This window comes from Equus przewalskii, chromosome 14 (genome assembly GCF_037783145.1).
Source record: "Equus przewalskii isolate Varuska chromosome 14, EquPr2, whole genome shotgun sequence".
Lineage (NCBI taxonomy): Eukaryota > Metazoa > Chordata > Mammalia > Perissodactyla > Equidae > Equus > Equus przewalskii.
This window is the reverse complement of record NC_091844.1, coordinates 76,433,399-76,456,498: the sequence shown is the minus strand read 5'-3', so window position 1 is coordinate 76,456,498 and position 23,100 is coordinate 76,433,399. Positions and strand designations below refer to the sequence as shown.

Below are 23,100 nucleotides of genomic sequence, written 5' to 3'. Positions count from 1 at the left end.
TGCTGTCAGGTTGCATTCTTTCCCTGAGATCTTTTGAATGGAAGAGCCACATGGATTTATTATCCAACTTTTTGTGTTTGTAGATTGTGCATTTCCTTGAAAGAAAGATATTGTCTGTAGGTTATCTGATCAAGGTAACTCTTCAAGACATCACTCCTCTTTATATTTCCATGACTTCTGAGATGCCTGTAACTAAACAGGGTTTATAGTTGCTTTTAAATCTGGAGGTTTATTACATGTGTGTGTCATCACCTGCCCATTTAAAACAATTTCTTTTCCCCAAAGTGCTTTTGAGGTTGCCATAAATATAGCTTTGAGGCATAACAACAGAATTTGGGATCTGGTTTTATTAAAGATTTCCCAATCAGTATTGAAGTAACTGAAGACTGCTTATGTACTAACACTAATGGTATGGGTAATAGTGAGAGTAACGATAAGGGTGGTAGTAATAGCAACAACAACAACAATAATAATAAGCTACTATGTAAGTGCTTTACCTATATAATCTCATTTATTCCTTACAACATGCCTAGCAGCAAGAGCTTTTTACTGTCTCCATTTTAAGATGAGGAAACTGAAGCTCACAGGAAAAGTGTCTTGCTTAGGTTCACACAGCGAGTAATGGAATTGGGCTTAGAACCCTGGGAGCTGGATTCCAGAGCCTGTGCTTTGAGCCCTGCATCCCACTGCCTCCCGCTCCTCTGTGTTCAGGAGTGAACTTAAGGATACATCAGGATACAGTTAATTTGAAGAGACAAAGAACAACGCACTCTGTCAGACTTTGATTTTTCCAGTACGTGAGGTGAAAGGGGAAAATGCTGGTTTATGTACCTTTCCTCTTCTGACCCACAAAGCAGGCATATTTGTTTACAGAGCAGAGTCTTCTAGAATGCCCTTGAAGCCACAGCAGGCTCTAGGGTCCTTCCTTGACCCTGAGTGACAGACGCAGTGGGAAAGCTGTGGCTCTACAAGAATTCGGCTGAGGAATATGGGTACTGAAGGGGAGCTTCCACACCTAGATCCTTTTCCCGTGAGCGTTTATGATCCAAGGCATATGGGAGTTGTATTTCTGTCTGCATCTTTTGTGTGTTAATTCCCAGAGGCAGCTTGCCAGGGCGCTCAGCAGTGGGTGGAGTGGGTGGCAGTGGCGGCCTCCCTCTGGGCTCGGCAGGCTGGACATCTCTCTCCCTAACCTTCACCAGTCCCTGCCGAGATCATCAGTCAGATTCCCTGCTGCATCATTAGGCCTCTAGGGACACAAAGCTGCAGTGCCTGCTGGTGTTTATGCCGCTCTCAGCTTTCCTGCTATCCATGCACGTCAGCTGTTGTTCATCCTCACATGAGGAGATGGCGGGTTTCTTCTTGCGGAAGGGGTTGAGTCCATGGCTTAACGCCCCCTGCAAGGGGACGCTCATGGTGGAGTGGGGCACTGAGGGGCCGAGCAGGCAGCGGGCACCTCGACATCACCATGGCACTGCTTGTTTCTTTGTTGATCAGTCCTGGGCATTGGGGTTCATTCAAGTGGGACCAGGCCACTTTGGGGGATGTTGTCTTTTAATTCTTTCAAATTCCTTGTCCTTACCCTGTGACCTCTTCTTCCATTTCCTCTCCAGCAGCAGTTCTTTATGGTGTTTTGGAAGGCCATCAAATCACCCAGGGACCCGTCCCACCAGGCCTGATTTCCTCCTTCCCAGTCCTTCTCTGCGGAGATTGCTTTAGCTTGCCGGTGTTTCCACCCAGCATGTCCCGAAGGCTTAATGCGGTGTGTGCTCAGTGCAGGCGCTGGGAATAAAAGAATAAGACACGGTCCTTGTCCTCAGGGAGCCTTTAGGCTAATGGGAGATAGATAAGTCAACTGACTTACCTGAGTGTGTGTGTATGAGTGTGAGTGTGGGAAGGCTTCCTGGAGGAGGTGACACCTGAGCTGTGTCCCTGGGACATTAGTTTTTGAGATCTTGGTGAGTTCAATTCAGTTTTCAGGATAAAACCTTCATTGACACTGGACAGGTCCCAGCCACAGGCACTGCTAATCTCTGCCTTTTGGGCTTCTCTTTTCTCCCACTCTTTTTTACTAAAGGATCTTCCACCTTTAGATGTGCTGATTCTTGTGGAGGTTTAACTATGCCCATAGAGCTAGACTTTGTGACTTTGCTTGTTCTTCCTGTTTTTTTGGTTTTTTTTTTTGCTGGAAATATTTTGTTGCAGTTGCTTTTGTACATGCCTGAGCTCAACCCCATGTGTTGACTTTATATTTAACTCAGAATTAAATATAACTTAGAGTTTTGGGGGCACTTGATCTTGTACCCATCTAGAGGGTTATGGGAGGGCTGTTGCTTTGGGACTTCTGGCTGAGACCCCTGTTCTATTTTGTAGAGGTTGATTAACATTATTGGGGAAGCTTTTTCTAACATTCAGAAGAGGATGATTTGCATCATATGAAATTGTCATTATTCTATCATTTTTGACCTAGAGTAACAGCAGTCTCAGTGTGGTTTCGTTTAGTGTTAAGGTTTTGCCTGTGTTAGCAGAAAGGCATTTCTCATGTCTTAGACAAACTCGGGACTGATCCTGTCTATACGTCTAGTTTAAGGAAGAGCTGGGCCTTGGGAAGCCTGGGGACTTGGTCTGAGCACCAAGGCTCACTAGCTGTGTGGTCAGGAGGCCAGGCAGCCCCTCTCTGATTTTCTCAGATTGGAGGTGAGTGTAATAACCTCCAGAATCCTTTCTATCTCCGACACTTACGTAATCTACTTTCTTTCTGCAAATTGGCGAGTTCCCCTCTAACTTTGTTCACGTTATAAATTTGGATACCAAAAACCGATTTTAACCTGCCAACTAATTTTTCTTATATTCTCTATTAGTAGAGTCCTAACCAATGAAGTTTTATTTCTTGTTGTTGGGGACACGGGGAATTGGTTTGCCTTAAAACTTAGGCTATTAAAAACATTTGCAAGGACTTCTTTATGTCCCTTTGTCTGGCGGTGAGGCATGAAGGCCCTCAAATGCGGGAGGGTGATGTGGGGGCAAGGGCTCTTGAACATCAATAGATGCATGATTGTGATTGGCTTGAAAATCTCTCAGTGGCTTCCCTTTGCTCATTTTCAGCATCTGCTACTTTGTCCTTCCCAGGAAGAATGCCAAAGCCTTTCGGAACACTGGAGAGAGGAGGGGTGAGATGAGAAAGAGGGCATGCAGGATGGCTAGGGCGCTACCTAAAGCCATGAGATAGGACAGCTCAGAGGGCCTGAGAGGTTATCCGGCCCACCTCCTCAGTTTGCAGATGAGGAAAAGGAGCCACTCAGGCAAGGCCGCGCAGCTCCGTAGAGACCAAATCTTGGCAGCACCACAACCACAGTGCCTTCATTCCTCCCTCCCTCTGGCCGTCACTTCTTTCCTTCCTGCTTTTTATTATGAGAAATTTCAAACATATACAAAAGTTGCGAGAATACTATGAGGTACCTCCATGGGTCTATCACCCGGCTTCAGTAATTATTAACTCATAAGAAACTTATTTCATCTCTTCCCTGGCTCACTTCCTCTCCTCCCCAGTTTATTTTGAAGCAAGTCTGAGTCATATCATTTAATCCATAAGTATTTCAGTAAGTATCTTTCAAAGTGTAATCTTTTTATAAACATAATTGCAATGCCATTGATAGAACTAAAAATAAACAATAATTTCTTGATACTATCACATATCCAGTCTTAGAAGGTGTTGCATAGCCATCAATTTCCAGTTACTTGGCATTTCGGAACACCCGGTCAGGTAAGAATTTCTATAAATCATGTGTTAAAGAGTCACGGGAAAACAGGGAGCCTCAAAAGATAATTGAAATGATTTCTGCATAGACCCTCAAATTATCTGAGACAGATAACTGTTTTCTCAGTTTTTAAAGCTCTCCAGAGGCTGAGAGAACACACCTCACAGCTTACATTTAACCTCAATGCTGCCAACAGCAGTTGAAAGTTCATTTGTCTTTGTTTCCCACTCACTGAAGTGAAACCACTACAACCGCCCCTGTGTCTCCAAGCCATTCGGTTTCCATTCTGAGCTCTCTTCTCCTGCTACAAAGAATCTCAGTTTTGAAACCTTTACCCAATCTTTCTTTTCTGGAAGGTAAGAGAAGAAGAGCCAATATTTATTGGGTGTGACCCAATTTGACCAACATCCAAATGAGGTATGTGTTTTAGTAGAGAGCTTAAACAACTTTTCCAAGACTGTTAGTTTCCTATGGCTGCTATGACAAGTTATCACAAACTTGGTGGCTTCAAACAACAGAAATTGGTTCTCTCACAGGACTGGAGGCCACAAGTTCAAACTGAGTCCTAGGGGCTAAATTAAGGTGTCAGCAGGGCTGGTTCCTTCTGGAGGCTCCAGGAGGAGAATCAGTTCCATGCCTCTTCCAGTTTCTGATGGCTGCTGGCATTCCTTAGCTTGTGGACACATTGTTCCAATCTCTGCTTCCGTGGTTGCATTGCCTTCTCCTCTTCTGTGTCACACTTTATGATTACATTTAGGGTCCACTTGGTTAATCCAGGGTAATCTCTCGATGTCAAGATCCTCAGTTTAATCATATCTTCAAAGTCCCTTCACCATATAAGGCAACATTCACAGGTTCCGGGATTAGGACCTGGGTGTCTGAGGGCTGATATTCAGCCTACTACGCCAAAGTTACACAGCGACTAAGAGCCTTAATTTTACTGGTGTACTAATAGAATGCATCTTATTGATTGGGAAAAAGGAACAGTGGATCAGAGCATGGTTTTTGGTGTCAGACAGACTTAAGTCCTATTACTAGCTTTGTGTGTGATCATAGACAAGGTCTTTAACCTCTCTGAGTCTCAGTCTTCTCATCCGTAGATGGGGTTGACACCAACCTTCTTAGAGGGACAGTGTAGGGATTAAATTGGCTAGTCAATATAAAGTACTGGGTGCAGGGCTTGGTGTATAGTATGCACTCCATAAATAGCCCTCCATATTATTTTAATGCAAGACTTCTTTTGGCTCATCCCAAGTGATACCTGCGTAGGACAGGGTACTTTCTGTCTGACTGTAGTACATTGATGAACCCAAACACAGTTTGACTGTAAAACATTTACAGGTATCAGTAGAAAGGTTATTTTTGAAGTATTATTGTGTGAAAAGACACAAGCTAATTTAAAGTTAAGAAATATAAATCTAAAGTAGAAGAATCACATTTAATGTTGAACAACTTTTAAGTGGATTGTAAGGCTTTTTGGAAGACAGGAAAAGTCACTGAGATGCAATGGATTTGAAGATGGAAAAGAGAACTGGACGGAGTCAGAATATCTTTTGTTTGCCTCCTGGTCTGTTTGTTTCTCTCTGAATGGGCTTGGGGAAGCCACTTCACTTCTCAGTGTCTTAATGTATGAAAAGGGAACAACAAGATCCTGGCTGTGAGGATGTAAAAATGCTTCACGTATGTTCTACAAACATTTCATAGTAAGAAGCTATCAGGAGGCCTCTTTCCCTGATAAGAAAGACAGAGAAGAAGCAACTGCATGTGTGTCTATGATGGGCTTTGTTGCATCATTAAAAAAAAAAATCAATGAACAGAACATTTGATTCCTGAAGCATTGTAGCTTTATTTGAACAGAGTTTTCTTTCCAAATGAGTCCTGCCAGCTACCAAAGTGAGTATACATTTTGTGGGAAAGTTCCATGGTGCTGTAAGGCCAGATGTATGAAGCACGCACAGAGCTCTTTTCTAGGAGCAATTATCTGATGAAATTGTGCCTTGTCTGCAGCAGGCAAACCGGATATATTCCCATTGGAGTAGGGAGCATGTGCCATGGTATTTATAAACTCTAAAAGATGTTTGTCAGCAGGCACAGCACATGCTTTCATCCCTGAGCACTGGCGAGAAATAGCCTCATTGTTTCTGAAGAGCTAATGATGGATTCATAAATTCTGTCAGCAAATCTATTGCTGCAAGGGTTTCTCTCCCTAGATGATGATGACTCCAGCATGTGCAGTTCTAGCTGTGGACTGAATAAAGTGTAAGGCCCAAGATCGGACACATGGCCCATCCTTCCCTGGGCTGAACCCTCAAAGGTTCCAGAAGCAAGGGAAGAGTCATGGGGTACAGTCCCTGGTGTTATAGAGAAGATGAATCGTTGGAGGTCAGCACATAGTCCTCATCTTCATCTCTCCCACTACCTGGCAGGAGAAAGCTTTCAGAGCCATCTCAGACACATCTCACCCCTACTACTGGGGCTTCTGTATAGGCCAGGACTTTTGAATCCTTTCCAAGCTCTCAAAGGGATTGGCTTTGTTAGGGTTGGGGGCAAGATTGGTTCATGTTTGTTACACCCTTTGCGTCTGGGCCAACCTGACTGTCTAGCCCGTGGAAGTGAGCTGCAAGCTGCAGCAATAGATCCAGGCTCTCTTCACTGGTCCTTTCCAGCTTCTGATGGGTCAGGGTGTGATGTGGCTCCTGACTCTCAGCTTTGACTTTTGTTTACCATCTGCCCTTGTATCTTGGCAAATGATTTCTCTGTTCCTCACTTCAGTTTGCCACATACCCTCAGTCTATTTCTCTCCTCATTTCAGACCATTTTCAATGTGAGCTTACCCCAGCCAGCCTCTCAGGAAAACCCCAAGCCCCAACCAGCCAGGGTTCAGCCCAATCTGCTGAAAGCCCTGCAGGGAGAGACCGGGACATTTCAGCCTGTTGGTATCCATGAGCTCAGCTGACTGATATAGGCCTGGTCAGACTCCACTCTAGATTTCATGGTAAGAGTTATCAACTAACACTGGGAGACTAGGGTCAAAGCTAAGATATTGTGTGATGTCTAATAGGATTGTAAATGGACCACTCTTCCCTTGCGTATTCCCAGGACCTCCAATAGAATTGTCCCTTCTAACTAACCAGCCCCAGTGGCTCTCGATGGTTGTCTATACGGGACTTTGTGGCAGATTTCCAGGGTGAGAGGAAAGGACCTAAGAACTCTTATTCTGGGTGATTGCCTTCAAGGACCCAGATTATTTATTATGATTTTTCCTGATATCCAATTTCATTTGTTTAATAAACACTTATTAAAGGCTACTCTATGTTATGTTCCATTTTATAAATATATATATGTTCTGACATTGATATACTGGTGAAAAGGACACAGTTCCTGCTTATAAGAAGCTCACGGTGTGATAGAATGGGCATCTACGGCTGTGTTGCCTGAGGCAGAGCAGGAAAAGAGCACAGACCTTAGAGTGCAGACTTTGGTTCAGGGTCTGGCTTCACCACTTATTTCTTTGTGATCATGGTCAGGTTACTTAACCTCTCTGAAGCTTATTCAACTGTTCGACAGGGGCTAATATAGCCCATCTCACAAGGTTGAGATAATGCACATTAAGGACACATAGTAGGTCCTCAATAAACATTACTTTCCTCCTCCTTTTGTTAACTAATATCACACTCTTGGCTAAGCATTTGTAAGGTGAACTGTAGACTTGACATGTATTTAGTGAATCTGAAGTGTGTGGCCAGTAAACCAGGTGATTCAGACTTACAATCTCTTTGCTCTCCACCTCATCCTTTGCCTGATAAACTCGTGTTGATTCATCAGTGTGATATTAAATGCTGGTGCTGCTCTGAGGTCGAGAGCAGGCTCCTCTGCTCTGACTGATTGCTGTACAGACCTTTCTCTCGTCCCTGATGAGCATATGCATCATAAGGCAGGAGACCCCGAGCCCAGGCAGCTTCCTTGAGCAGCTACAGCCTTGCCGACATTTGTGAATCCAATATTGCCTTGTCAAACAATGAGGGATTCTGAAAACAATGTGGGCCCAAAATAACTGCCTTGTGAACACGGTATTTGAGTGCTGACAATCATCACTGTGGTTCATAAACGTTTTGGCAAGTGTTTCCATCTCTCCCTGAGCACTAGACTTCTACAACATTGCTGCACGGGTTTGTCCTAGGACAAGCATCCTTCATTTCTGATGGTTAAATGTTTCAATCCATCTCAGGAAATCGTCTGCAATCAGCAGATCTAATAAAGCTGGAGTTGTTAAAGTAGTTTTGGTGCCACTGAAATGTGCTGCTGCATTTGGAATGCCAGCCATACAATAATAATATTACATGTGTGCTTGGCATCATTTAAATATTTTATATAAATTAACTTATTTAATCTTTGCAATAACTCCATGAAGTAAGGTACTGCTATTATCCTCATTTTACCATTAAGAAAATGGAAGAACAGATGGGTCATAACATTTGCTGAAAGTCATGCAGCTAATAATTAGGGAGCTGGGATTTGAACCCAGGCACCTGGTTTGACCTCAGAATTCATACTCTCAACCGCTACAATATACTCTGCCAATACTAATTTAAGTCATATGACTAATGGTATTTAGAATCTGAGTTGAAAAGATTTTTGCTATCTCAAGAGGCTGAGTTTTGAACATTTACTGATAGTCTGACTTCCAAATGTGAATGCTGAGCATTGATTGCTCATTATTCTTGTCATTTCTGTTATTGTTGAGGTCCTACAATGTAACAAAGACTTTCTTGGTTATCGGGGAGAAGACTGGAGGATTGTTAGACATGATCCTGTCGAGAAGTGTGAAGAGTCTGGAATTTTACCCTGCTTATATGGTAACAAGTTAGTCTGCCACAGATTGATGGATGCTGGCAGTGGACACACAGTTCCTGGCGCAGAGACAAAGGGCAGTTCGTTAGTCACAGCAATGGCACTAACCAGGGTATCAGCGTCTATGTCTGTTCCCTGAGACTGTTTCCATAGAGCGACGCAAAGTGGGTCAGAAGAGGTCACTTGAGCTGAGGGAACTCAAATCTTTTATAATGGGAAGTAAGCATGTCTGTCCTTTGCCCTAGAGGTAACATTACCTTCATTGTACTGGACAGGAAGCAAACTTGCCCTTTGTTCTGGAGGGTACTATCTGGAGACTCTCTGTCTATCTTCCAAGGCTGTTTGTTCTACAAATATTCTTGAAAAAGTAGATCAGAGCATAGGCAGTTCATGGGTCTCTTGTGTTTCTTCCCATCTTGTGAGCAGGAATTATCTCTCAATAGGTCCTTCTACTCCCAAGAATCTAGAATGTCAATGTGTGGCTAGGAATAACAGACACAAAACACTATAAGACTAATCCACGGGGATTGCATCACTTGTACTACAAATATAAAGGGCTTCTTGGAGGGAAAAGTCGGTGTGAACTAGGGTAGGTGTAGAAGTCTTCTTGGATGAGGAGAGATTCCACTAAGTCAGAAGAAACTGGAGAGTGGAAAGAAGGTGAATATTTTATGTTGCGTCATAGCTGAGGCTAGGTGCTCAATTTGAGTCGGGATCAGACTTGTGTTCCAATCATGGCTCAGTTGTTTATTAGTTATGTGCCTTAGGCAACCTCTCTGAACCTTCTGGTTGTTGTTTATTGAATCTTTCTTTCTTTTTCTGCAGTATATGAATATTTATTACCTGCAGATGTAGAGATCAGAATTTTGGTCAATATCATACTGAAAAATGGCAAGAGCTTCGCTTATCTACACCCTTAACAGAGAGTTGAGAAAATGAGTTGGATTTTCCTTTTATTGAGGGAAATTGTTGATATGACCACAGCTTACCCAGATTCTTTGAATAATTGTTGATTCTGCTATCTTTACCACCAAGACCCAGGCACATGACCTCCCTTCTCCAGGAAGTTTTCTTTACTCTCCCTAGCCTGCTCTGGCTTTTGTCTGTCTGATCATGTCATTATTGCTCTCAATCCACCAATTGTACCCATTGTCCAAGGGTGAAGTTCTGACTCCATTTCTCTGTTCACATGGCCTCTCTGAACGAGCTCAGAACTGCCGCTTCTGTTTCACCTCCCCTCCCTGCCCGTTATGCTCTACTAACCAGCCAAACTGAAAGTGGTGGTGTTGGCACGCACACACACACACACACACACACACACACACACACACACATATACATACATACACTACTGATGTTTCATGCCTTGCTGATACTGCTCCCTCTCTCTGGAAAACTTTCTCTCCTATCCTCTCACGAGCTCACTCCTATTCATCCTTTATAGAGCAGCTCAAGAATTACCTCCTCCTCCCTTATATATAAAACAGCTAACTTAATGCTCCTAAATTAATTTTCCCTCTCTCTCCTTGCCTCGCTCCCTTCCTCCCATCCATTCATCCATGCATCCATCCATCATCTATCTATATCTTGCTGAATTTACTTCCATTGTACTATAAAATTTGTATACGAGTGTCTCTTTCTTCATTGGACTGTGGGTTTTTAAATAGTGGATATTAGGTCCTCAGTGGATATTTGTCCAATGAGTGAGTAAAAACAATGGAATGATTTTGTGAATAAACATGAATGCTTTGGATCTCTAAGTCAAGACTCTCCTGGTGAGAGCACAATAAATCTTGGCCTTGTAGCCTTCACTGCAAGTGGGCTTGAATAGGAAGGCAGAGGGCAGGGCTGGCTCTGGGCATAGCCTGTCTTCCTCTCCAGCTCTTTCTCACTTTCTTACCCCTTATATTTCCATTCTTACTTCTTATCCCTCTCTCATAGGAGATTATTCAAAGCTAAAAATGAGGGTTAGAAGAAATTTGGGGGAACTAATCCCCATTTAGTCCAACCTTCCCTCCTTCCAAGGGCATTTTGGTTTACAGAAAAGCCTCATAAAGATCCAAGAGTCTTTAGACTTCCTCCCCTGAAAGAAGCCTGGAGGGACTGGCCTTGTGGTTGAATGGTTAAGCTCATGTGCTCTGCTTCGGTAGCCCAGAGTATCATCAGTTCGGATCCTGGGTGTGAACCTAGTACCACTCATCAAGCCATGCTGAGGTGGCGTCCCACATAGTAGACCTAGAAGAACCTGGCACTGGAATATACAACTAAATAATGGGGGGCTTTGCAGAGAAGAAGAAGACGAAGAAAAAAAAGATTGGCAACAGATGTTAGCTCAGGTGCTAATCTTTAAAACAAAAAAGAATCCTGAATGGTGGAATTCCAGGCAGTGGGCCAGAAAAGAACATAGTCCCCTCAAATTTCAGCTCCATCCCCCTTTAGTCTGTCCACAGGAATGAAAGTTGGGCTCTGCTCTCTATTACTCCCACCCAGCTTTCAGGGCCCCAGTGAAGGAAATATCCATATGTGCAAGCCTTGAGCCAATTTTGAGAAAACAAGCATCCCCAGAGAAGGCTACAGACAAGTTCATTTTCCTTTGGCTTCTCAGTGGCAGTCTGGGGTCCAGCTTCCACAGATCTGAAGACAGAGAGAACTTGAGATGTGACCACCACTCCTTTCTGAGGCATGAAGTGTGCATGAGGGCGTAATTTATCGCTGGTGTCTGTGAATTCTCAAGAGACAAACAATTCAGTGCATTGGTGGGTCTGAGTTGGGGAATGGCCTTGAGATGGACCACAGAGGAGCAGAAAGCCATTTCTCCATGTCTGAGTTCCAGGAGGGAGAGTTTGACCTTGGGAATGTCCCTGGAGAAGTAAGGGTGATTGGTTGCCTTCAGTAGCACATTCCAGCCCTTTCCACTATTTGGTGTTCTGTGGGGTGTCTTTGTGTGCCCATGTGCACATTTTCATATGTGTGTGCATGTTAGGGGAAAGAGCCAGAACTCAGGGGTCTGGTAATCTTGGATTCAGGTCTCTTAGTAGCTGAGTGACCCATGCAGCTACTTCCATCTTCAGTTTCCCTATCGGTAAAGTGGGTAAATCTACATAATTTAGTTATCATGAGGGTTATGTGAAATAACATATGGAAAGCACTTGTTATAGTACTTATAAAATTGCAAGTACTCAGTAATTGTTATCAATTGTTATGATAGAAACAGGCTGTATTTATTTGTTTACTTACTCACTAACACTCCACCTCATTATAAAAAAAAAAAGGGAGTAGCTTATAGACAGTTAAAAGGAATTAGTTCTCTAAACATACTCCAAGCCCAGCTACCAACTCTGATCAGGACTCTGTGGAATGGAGAGAAGAGAAACAAGAAGAATGAATTAGATGAGAAAAAGGTTGCCAACATAAAATAAATTGGAAAGTATGCATACAATACACTTAAAAAATATGTATTATTTAATTATCTGTAATCTGACTTGTTGGAGGGGGTTTTAAACTAGTTTACAAATATATGCCCCTCCAACATGATAGAATGAAAATAACTACAATATATGCCTTCCTGCAGTGATGGTTTTCCCAAAGGACTTTAACTTATAAATTTAAAACAAACAAATGCCAGGAAATTAATAATAATAAAAAAGAACAAAAATGAGTTAGCCGAAGAAAAATTGAATAGAGTTGCGATGCTAAGCATGTGGTTTCTGTGCACGGTGAATGGGCCCCGGTATCCATCCTGACCCTTTATCTCACACACATGAACACTAACGAGGGCAAACTTGAGACCTTGAGCATGGCTTTCTGCAATCATCCAGCTTCCCCTGATTTGCTTCCAATCAGCTTCTCTTCTGCCTCTTTACTGACTCTTGAGTTGACTCTTCTTTATAGTTCTGCTCCTGCCTTCTGGCTTATGCACCAAACCCTCTCCTCCCCTCTAGACCTCAGCAAAATGTTTCTCATGACTTTGGCTCAGGATGCCTCCGGCACTCTGTTCCTAGCTGCCCCATCTGGGGTTTGTGGAATCCAGATCCCCATATAGGGACGAATGCTGTCTGGGAGAATGGGACACGCTGCACCAGCTGTCTGCCCCACATCCATGCTGATTGACTAGCCTGTCTGGTTGTTTCATTTGCATAAGTGTCTGTTTCACCTGCTCAGCTGCCTTTCGTGTGGAGCCTGGACATAGGGCCTTTCACCTCTCCTGACTGTGTATCAGGCCTTGGTCTACTTTGGGCACAGTTGGTGGTTTCCATAAGTCGCTGACTTGCTTGTCACTTTGCTGATGGGACACTTGGCAAGCATACTCAGAGCAATCATTTATAAAAGGATTCTCAGGTTTCTGCTGAATAAAATATTTAGATGCAGGAAGGCTTGCTTCTCAACTGCAAGACAACAGCAACGTCAACAACACAAGCAACAATGACAAGAATATCATCTTCATTTTCTGAGCACTTCTTTGCTAGGCACTTTAGACTCTTTACACTCATTTACAAAAAACCCCATGAGTAAAGAATAATTTTTAGCACCATTCTACAGAGAGAAAACTCAGGTACAGAGAGGTTAGAGGATTTTCCTAAGGTCAAACAAGTACTAAGTTTTAAACAGGATCAAAAACTGTGTCTTCCTGACTCCAAAGGCCAGCTTTTCTCATGCCACCGCACCTTCTGGTTCACTCAGTAGCATCTATTGCAGCCAAGGGACAGCTGCCTGGAAAAACTGGGGCTGGGGGTCTCACTTGAGGTCCCTGGGTGACAAGTGCCTCAACCTCTCGACACTCTTCTGCGGCACCAGTTGAGGTGCAGCAATAGTTACTGAGGTAGGTGTTTATTCAAAATGAAAGCGTTTGCTGCAATGCTAGTTATAATCCATGGTAATTTATTTATATCTGCACGCATTCTGCCTTCTTTCCACTCTACGGAAGTCAGTCTGTCTCAAAACCAACCTCTCCACCTCTGGCATTTGTATGTTTGTATATTCATTTGTATATTTGTTCATCATTCCTTCATTCACTTAATATTAATTGATCATCCACTGGGTGCCAGACAGGGTACCAGGCATTGGGAATAGCAGTTGTTTGTCCTTTGATGGTAGTCCTTCTACCTTCATTCAGGATTTCCATCCAACTGTCGTCCCCTTTCTGTTCTTAGTGCCCCCTCTTTATCCTGCTGATTCGTTCCAACTCAACCTATAAAAATGCCTAAATCTTCTCCAACCTCTTCCAACACCTTTTTTCACCTTAGTTCTCCTTTCTGAGCCAAGATTCTAAAGAATTGCTTCGATTCCAGCCTTCTCTTCCTTTCTGCACATTTACTTCCAACCCTTGTGGTCTAGCTACCCCTGTCTCCCACCCCCATCACTCTCCTGGAACTGTCCTTACCAAAGTCTGTCCACTGCACACCTCTGAGCTCACACCTTACTGGGCTTCTCAGCCACACTGGACAGCTTTGGTCCCTTCCTCATTCTGGAAACTACCCTTGGTGTCTTGGACCCTACTCTCTGGATTTGGGTAATATTCTGAATGTTCTTTCTCTGTCTTCTTTAGAGATTGTTCACTCTCTGCCTAGTACTTAAAGGTGGGTTCTGTGTGAGCTTCCCTTTCGCCCACTGCTCTCCTTCCCCTGCATGTTCTGTATGATCCCATCCACTCAGGAGGCTAAGGCAGACATTTACATTTCAGTACTTGCTCATTCCCCTCAGCTTTTGATAGACAAAGAAGCCTCTTGTGGAGTACCACCATTGGGATATCCCATGGCAAGTCCCAAACTGAACTCAGCATCTTCCCAAGATGATGATCTTTCTGTCCTGTCTGTTTCAGGAAATGGTAGCAACATCCACCCAGTCAACCCATCCAGAGGCCTGGAAGTCACCTCCCAGAGCTACCCAAGTCAGGTCCTTCCTCACTTCCTTCCTCCTTTCCTTTCTCCCTCCCTTCCTTCCTCCCTTCTTTCCCTCTTTTCCTTTCTTCCTTCTTTCTTTCCTTCCTCCCTCCCTTTCTTCCTAATTTCCACATTCCCCATGTCCTGTGCTAGTGCGAAAACAAAAGTAAACAAAAAAACCAAAGTCCCAGCCTCTGCTTTCAGAAACTTCTACCCTAGTGGGAAAGATTGACTTTCATCAAAGAACTGTAAAAATAAATGGAAGGTTGAATTTGGGATAAATGTTGGTGTGAGAACATAAAATAAGAATCTTTCCCATAGGAAATGAGATTTAAATTGATATTGAAGGAAGAATATGTACTAGCTAGTTAAAGGGTAGAGGACAGGAGTGTTCTTAGCAGAGGGAACAGCATATGAAAAGGCCCTGGTGAGAGGAAGCTGGTGCACTGAAGGAACTGAGACAGTCTGGAGTGGCTGCCGCAAGAGACAGCAGGACATGAGTGAGGCTGGGAGGTGGCAGAATTGAGCACACAGGGCCTGGTGGGTCAGCCAGGTGTTCTGGTCTTCTACAAGTACATGGGAAGTTGTTTAAGGATTTCAAGCATAAGAATGACATGATCATTTAAAAATTTTATCTTAAAGTGTGGAGAATGGAGACGAGAAGAGAAAGTGTGGATGTGGAGATGCTGGTTAAGAGACGCAAGATGATAGTGGCTTGTTAGTATAACCGATAACTGCTAAGAACAGAGAGCTATAGGTCGATTTTACAAAAAGTCTATCAATTTGGCTTGAAATAACTTGGCTCACCTCTCTGTGGGTAGTAACCTGACTGTTCAATTATGTGAGCCCCATTTCTCCCTCAGATCAAGGGACTTTATGAAATGATTTAACTTGAATCCTCCCCAGGAAGCTGCTTTGCTGCCAGGTAAGGCTGTTTCCCAGCGATTCTTCCCTGGGTGCTGAACCCTATCTGTCAGACTGCATGAGCCAGGAGGCTGAAGTCACTCATCAGCGGCCCCCTCAGATCCCTGTCCAGAGGAGATCAGCTGTGCCTGCCTGTTGAGGCCAAGGACGGCCAAATAGTGCCAGCACCAGGGGGAGTAGTGGCCATCTCCTCCCTCTTTGGCCTTGGCGGAACTCTGCTTGAGGCAGCTGTCCTGTTTGCACTGAGGCTGTGACGCCAGGTGCCCAGCTGGGGGTCATGTGCTCCCTGGGTTACATGAGGCCACTTTTAACTGCTAACGGGACTAGGGTCTTTAATTTTTAATCATTAAACTTTAGACATGAAATGTGGAATGGAATTGAAATCTGAGTGTGAAATGCATCTCGCGCTTTCCCCATGGCACCCCTTCTTCCCAGTTAAATGGACGTGGGAGGAACTCAGTAAATATTTGTCGAATGGAGGTGCAATCGATTTGCACAAATTCTAGGAAGCCTCATCTTGCAAGAACCTCAGAACAGCAAATAGATGACAAAAGGATGTAGGGCATGTCGAGGAAAATCCTAATCATATGTGAGGCATCGGAGGGACCACTGGGGTGCATGGGCAAGGGGGTGTCACACGGAAGGGAAGAGACTGAGGAGCATTTGGTAGTGAGGGTGCTGCAAAAGATTTTAAAGAAATGCTGCTGTGTGTTTTACTGGAGTAACTCCTCTAAGTTCCTTCAAAAACCTTCACTAGAGTTCAGTGTTATTCTTGAAGGTCTTTGTAGTTAGAATGTCTTATTACATGGGTCAAGAGGCAGAGGCGTGCCTCAAGGAAATCCAGACATTCTGGTTCACAGATAAACAAATGGATATGTCTGGACTGCTTCACTGCGCCGTGTTTCTGGCAGGATCCTGGGGTTGGTACTAAGCTTTGCCAGCATCGCAGGCTGTTGGTGGAACGATCAGTACGGGGAGTTTAAACAGATATGTCCATTGGCTCGTTCTGGGCTCTCAAAAAATTCACAGGCTGTCAGAATTGAAAGGCATTTTACAGACCATTTACCATTTTACAGACAGGGAAATTGAGGCTCATGGAGGGATATCACAAAAAATCACATAACTTCTTACGGAAAAGCAAGAACTTGAACTTGGCATTCTTGGCACAAGAGCTTGTTTCTGTCTCGCTCCTTTTCCCCAGTTCTTCCGACTTCCTTAGGTTCAGCAGCCCTGGTCGACTTGAATTAGAAATTCCCTGTGTCTACTAAGACTCTTTTGGTTGCAAACAACTGAAACCGTTTCTAACTAACTTAAGCAAAAGGGCGGGTTCCTTAGAAAACACTAGAGCAACTCACAGATCTGAATGCAGATCAGAACACCACGCCTTGGAGGGACAGGGCACCTGGCTAAGGACTCGCTGACTGAGCCCAGATGCTGGGTTTTAGGACTCAGATTAATTACATGCTTTTTTCAAAATGTTTTTTTCCTCTTCTTTTACAATCTCAACTGGAAGTATTTTAAAGAATCAAGCTTGTTACAATGATTCTTGTCTGTTTGAAATGATCAGAACTTTTTTTCATGACAAAGATAATTCTTGCCAGTTTGTAGACTAATTTTGCTGAATACTGTTATGGCCTGAAGGTTTGTGTTCCCCCCAAATTCATATTTTGAAACCCTAACCCCCAATAAGGGGATGGTATTTGGAGGTGGGGCCTTTGGGAGGTAGTTAGGTTTACATGAGGTCATGAGGGTGGGGCCCCCACGATAGGATTAGTGCCCTCATAAGAAGAGACCAGACAGTTTGCTCTCACTCTTTCTGTCATGTGAGGACACAGCAAGAAGATGGCTATCTGCAGGGTGGGAAGAGAGCTCTCACTAGGAACCAAATCTGTTGGCATTTTGATCTTGGACTTCTAGCCTCCAGAACCGTGAGAAAAAAATGTATGTTATTTACACTACCTAGTCTATGGTATTTGTTACAGCAGCTCAAGCTGACTGAAACAAGGACCGTCTGTGTACAAATGACAGCACACCTAGTCATGGCTAATATGAAGGTGCTAGCTTGCTCAAGGCTCCACCAGCAGAAAACATTTTAGGGGAATTCTTGTAAATAGAGAATGTCAAGAAAATGTAGATAAAACTAGGATTTTGCTTCTAAAACTCAAAGTTGTCTATAAATTGCACATACCTTAATTTTTCATATTTTTAATTTTTTTATATCAACTTTTAATATAATTTTTTAACTTTATGGGGCACACAAATTTCCCATGCTAACAAATTATATTCCAGCAACGGAACTGCAAATAATTGTGTGACCTTGGGGCAAGTTACTTTACGTTTTAAATCCTTAGTTTCATCTAAATGAGAGTATGGAGACCAAATGAGGGTATGAACATGATGAAGACTTCTGGTATACTTACTATATTTTGCCAACTATTTAGTTATAGCTTCCCTTACTAAATTTTAAGCTTCTTGAGGAAATTACCCTGCGAGCATCATTAGCCAACCTTCAATTGCTACCCAGGCTCTTAGGTGAGAAGAGAACAAATTAATACGTTCAGGGAGGATGGGCCGGGCTCCCTCAGTGGAGGTGGGCTCTTCAGCTCATTGCTGGAAGGCAATAGGCATGCTTGGGAAACATGGCTGTTTTGCTGTTTTTAGTCTGAATGTCTGTCTCCTTATATCCCAGATCACTCCACAAAGTATTTGAGATACGGCGTATGTCAATTGCTTTTGCTAAACTTTTGCTCATTTTCTATGGACGGCATGTGCAAGTCTGGATGAGGGTGAGAAAGGGGTGCATGTAGGAGCCCCCCAGTTCTCAGCCTTGCCACCTCAAGCTCTCTCAGAGCAGAGCTGGTATGCTTTGTGTGTTAGATGGATCACTTTGGAAAGCAGATGCACTTTTGTGACCTGATCAAATGCCCTTAGGCACAAAGAATCCAACCACCAAAGCCAAGTTTTCCTAAATCACCAGTGGGAAATTCTGACATGCAGGCAGAGTGGGCTGTTTTAGTCAGAATCGTGTAAAGGAGAGGACTGAGCAAGGCAAAAATATTCAGTCCTACTGTTCCCTGTCATATCCTCTCCTTATATTTATTTCATTAACTCGTTCATTCATTCAAAAAACATACTGAGCACTCCTGTGTGTCAGTCCAATTCTTTGGTGAGTGCTCTGGCCAGGATAGGTACCAGGAACTATGGGAGCAATTGGAGGAGCTCAACCCAGCTTGGGTGGGAGGGGGCGAGGGGCAGCTTCCCAGTGGGGGCTGCACTTATGCTAAAAGGACAGATGTCTAATAGATCATTGGGTGAGGATGGGTATCGGGGAGGATGGGAGAGTGTTCCAGGCTCAGAAAACTTTGGTCAAAGGCAACTGTGGAGTAAAGGGAGTATGTTGGGTTGAGATGAGAATTGAGGGAAGAAGGAAGCAGGGCTGGGCCACCAAGAGTTTTGTGACCTGGACTGAAGAGTTTGGGTTTTATCCTGTATCCAAGGGGGAGTGTTTGAGGGAGCATTAAGCAGGGAATAACCTTCTGTGGTTTGTGTTCTAGAAAGCTGTCTATGGAAACCGTGTAAAGAATGAGTGGAGCAACATAGTGAGGGCGGTAAGAATAGAGGGAAGAAGGAAGTGAGGACATATCAACAATCTTTTTCAACAGCTGTGCAATAGTAAAATTTAGGGACAAACAGAATATGCTGGGTCTCTGGTCACATGGCTGGATAGATCTCAACTCCAGTGATGTCAAAAGAATTGAGGAGCTGCAACACTTGGGCCCTTGTCCGCATGGCTGAGGGACTTGCAGCTTCTGAGACGTGTGTTACAGTCACGTGCTGCCTTGCTCTCTCAGCAGGGCGACAGTTAGGGAGGGACTGCATTGGTTTTCTGCTTTGGCTCTGATCAGCAGGGCCAGCGTGTGTGACCCAGAGTGTGGTGTGTCCAAGCCTGCCATATCCCCACTCGGGAAGAGCGGGGGTGGGGGAGGAAGCAGTGTGGTGCTGATCCCTCTGCCATCCTGGGGACTGCACCCCTGCTTCTCCTCCTCTGCTCTTTCACATCAGTTTCATGCTTTGGCCACCTCAACCTTCTCCTCCTCGAATGCATATTGCTTATACTGTCATGTTCTTTCGATCCTCCCCACCGTGACTTTTTGTTTTTAATTAAAGATTTTTAAAAATTGTGGTAAAATACACATAACAAAAGTTTACTATCTTAACCATTGCTAAGTGTACAGTTCGGTAGTTTTAAATATTTTCACATTGCAGTGCAACCGATCTCCAGAACTCTTTTCATCTTGCGAAACTGAAATTCTGCACCCATTAAACAACAACGCCCAATTTCCCCCTCTCTCCATCCCCTGGCAACCACCATTTTGCTTCCTGTTTCTATGAATTTGGCTACGCCAGGCATCTCTATCAATGGAATCATACGGTATTTTTCCTGTCCTGACTGGTTAATTTCACTTGGCATAACATCTTCAAGGTTCGTGTGTGTTGCAGCATGTAACAGGATTTCCTTCCTTTATAAAGCTGAATAACATTCCATAGTATGGATATACCACATTTTGTTTATCCATTCACCCAGTGATGGACACTTGGGTTGCTCCCACTTATGTGAATAATGCTGCTATGAACATGGGTGTACAAACCAACCATGTCCTTTTCTGAATAGTCTCTTCTCCTGAGGCTGTCCCTGCCTTTCTCCCATTTAAAGAGCAATAACATGCTCGCTTTTAAAGACCTGCATTTTTCTTTAATGCATCTAAGATCTGATTTACGTTTCCTCTGAATGTGACTCTGTGCAGAGGCTGGGCCGTGTGGGCCTCCCTAGGATTTATTAAAGTCGAATGTTGATTCTATGGCTCCTGCCTTTGGTCTTTGTTCAGCACTTCCTTAGTCTGAGTTTTCCTGTTTTTTCCCCCTGTTTTTACTCTTAGATTTAGAGTGAAGGTAGTTTGTGATTTTATATCTAATCTATCATCTTTCTCTAGGACCTAAGAAAAGTGAAAAAGGATCTTTAGAAAAACTCAACTAAGAGGAAGGCAATTCTGTTCTTTATATAGAAATCCAAGCCTTCAAAGGGAAAAAGCATTATTCCTTGAGCAATGCTTTCCTGAGATAACTTGAAATGTGATTTCACCCATTTTTTCCTATATTACACTTCATTGGCACATTAATAATTCTTCTAATTATAAAATATAATATTTCCCATATTACATTTTTATAAGCAGTTAGCTGGAGGAAGATTTCCTTATTTTTGGTCTGGTATTTGAGTCCTCATTGGCAGAGATGCCGCAGAAGACTTAGAAGGATTTAGGAGGCAGACCAGGGATGAACCAGAGAGTTCCTGAATTTCGCTGTGCACCTGCCTGCGGCCCTCCGCACCACACTTTCTCTCTGTGTGCAATGCTCTAGTCACAGGAGAGGAGGTGTCTGTGGATCAGACGTTAGTGTTCACTTCGCTGGATTCTGCTGTGAATTCCAAGTAACATTTCCTTCGAGATCTAAGATGCTCCCTTCAGTAGCTTCCTGGCCCTCATTTTTAGCCATTATTTTAAGCTATTTGTTTAATTTCAGGGCTGGCTGGTCACCGGAAATGATGTTTCCACTAAAGCAAGTAATTTCAAGCTTGCAACATTTAATAATTATCGAATTCTTCCATTCAGAAAAATCTCCCTAGGACACAACTATTATATTGGGAGAAGGCAGCTTTAGCAAAGCTGACGTTTATCAAGCTATGTGTTTGTGGGAGAGATGCCATCTTATGGAGGACTTTAGACAGGGATGGGAAAGCTTTCTCACTTGGCGTTTTAAGTCTGACTTCAGTCCCCTCCTTCTGTGTGACAGTGATAATGTTTCATTTAGTGGCCTTGGTGGAACCCTGAGATCACTGTGTTTTCTATTAGTGCCTAATAATTCATGGGGATTTTTCCCATGTGGGTTTCATCCTCATATCAGGTAGACTGATAAAGGATGGTGAACTTTACTCTCATTATTTCATTATTCTCCCCAGCCTTGTACTAGTACTAACTGCTTTATTTAGACAATTGTAGGCCACTCGCCAGGCATCTGTCGTATCCCTGCTTCGATTTCTTCCTTCTGCTGTTCTTGCAGCGCTAACAGAGAGAACCTCTTTTGGTCTTAGAGGTTTGACTGATGAACAAACTTTTATTGAGCGATATAGTCACTGTAGTTTTTGTTACTCTATATGTACTTTCCTTCCTCCAATTCCTTTGGTGGCAAAGATCATCTTTCTTCTGGGAAACCCATTTCTGTGCTCTCTGATGGGGCTAATGCTTCCACTAGTCAGCCACAGGAGTGGGCAGCACCTGAGCCCTTCAAGAATCCTCCCTGAACATTTTGCAGAAACAAGTGGGAAAGAGGCGGAGCTCCTTCCCTTCATAGGTTCATTAGTTGTAAGAATGGTGGGAACTGAAACTGCTGGTTGCCATCATTGCCACCACGTGGGGAGAGCTTGCCTGAGAATGAAGCCAAAATAGACAAAAGCAAAGCTGAGAGTTGGAGAAAAAGAGATGTTCTTAATGACATCGTCAGAGCCCTTTATCTTGAGACACCTATGTCAGCTCTGTCCCTTACACTTCCAACTACATGGGGAGATACCGTCCATCTTTTGTGCATGCTATATTGAACTGGGTTTCTGTCATCGGCAACCAAAGTATTCTAAGTGATACAACCGTCAGGATTTTATCCATGGAAGTTTCTCTTTATTTGGTTTCATTGCCTACTTCATTTACTTCTTCAGCATCCTCAGGCACCTGTTAGTCCAGTGATCTGCACAGAGTGGACAATGAAGGGACATCCCCCTTTCATGTAGGTAGTAGGCAGGTGATTTTCAAAGAGATTAGAAGGTCTCCTACTAGCGATGCCAGATAAAATACAGGAGGACCAGGTAAATTTACATTTCAGATAACTAGTTTTTTTTCAGTGTAAGTATGTCCCATGCAATATTTGAATTTCAAATCAACAACAAATAATTTTTTGTGTTAGTATGTCTCCTGCAATATGTAGGAACTAGTCATACCAAGAAATCATTGTTTATCTCAAATTCAAATTTAAGTGTCCTGTATTTTACCTGGCAACCCTAGTCTTACCAAATAATCTTATTTTAAGAATGTGCTTAAAATAATATGAAGTCTCTAAATTTAGGAGAGCATCCTATATGAATATCTTTCATACCTAGGATGGGAAATCCAGATTTAACTGGGCATCCTGTATTTTTATTTGCTGAATCTGGCAATTCTCTCCCGTACCTACCTTAATTATCTTCCTGATCTGATGATACAGCACCTAAATTCTAGTATCCAAGAGCCATCTCGTTTTCCTGCTCCACGGTCAAAGGAGCAATGTCTGGTTTCAAGCCTCTTCAAAGGGCACCCATGTCTCTTAGGTGTCTGAAGGCAAGGGGGCATTACGGTTAATGGAGAGGTGTCCATGGCCTATGTGGGAGAGGAAGGAAATTCAGAAGAACCAACATTTACTAAGGGTCTTTCCCTGTCAGACACTGGGGAGAAGGTGTGTATCCACTGACTCATTTAATCTTTTGACAGCCTTGTGAAATAGATAGATTTCCTCTATTCCCATTTTAAAAATAAGGAAACTGAGACCAAGATAAGTGAAGAATTTGCTCAAAAACACAGGGCTTGGAAGTAGTATGAGGCTCAACCGAC

General features: G+C 43.4%; 1 protein-coding gene across 6 annotated transcripts in view; it reads left to right on the top strand.

Annotated features, from left to right (window-relative positions):
• KCNS3 (potassium voltage-gated channel modifier subfamily S member 3) overlaps positions 1 to 23,100 on the top strand; it is a 190,646-nt gene that overhangs the window by 38,593 nt on the left and 128,953 nt on the right. The gene's annotated exons all lie outside the window — the stretch shown is intronic.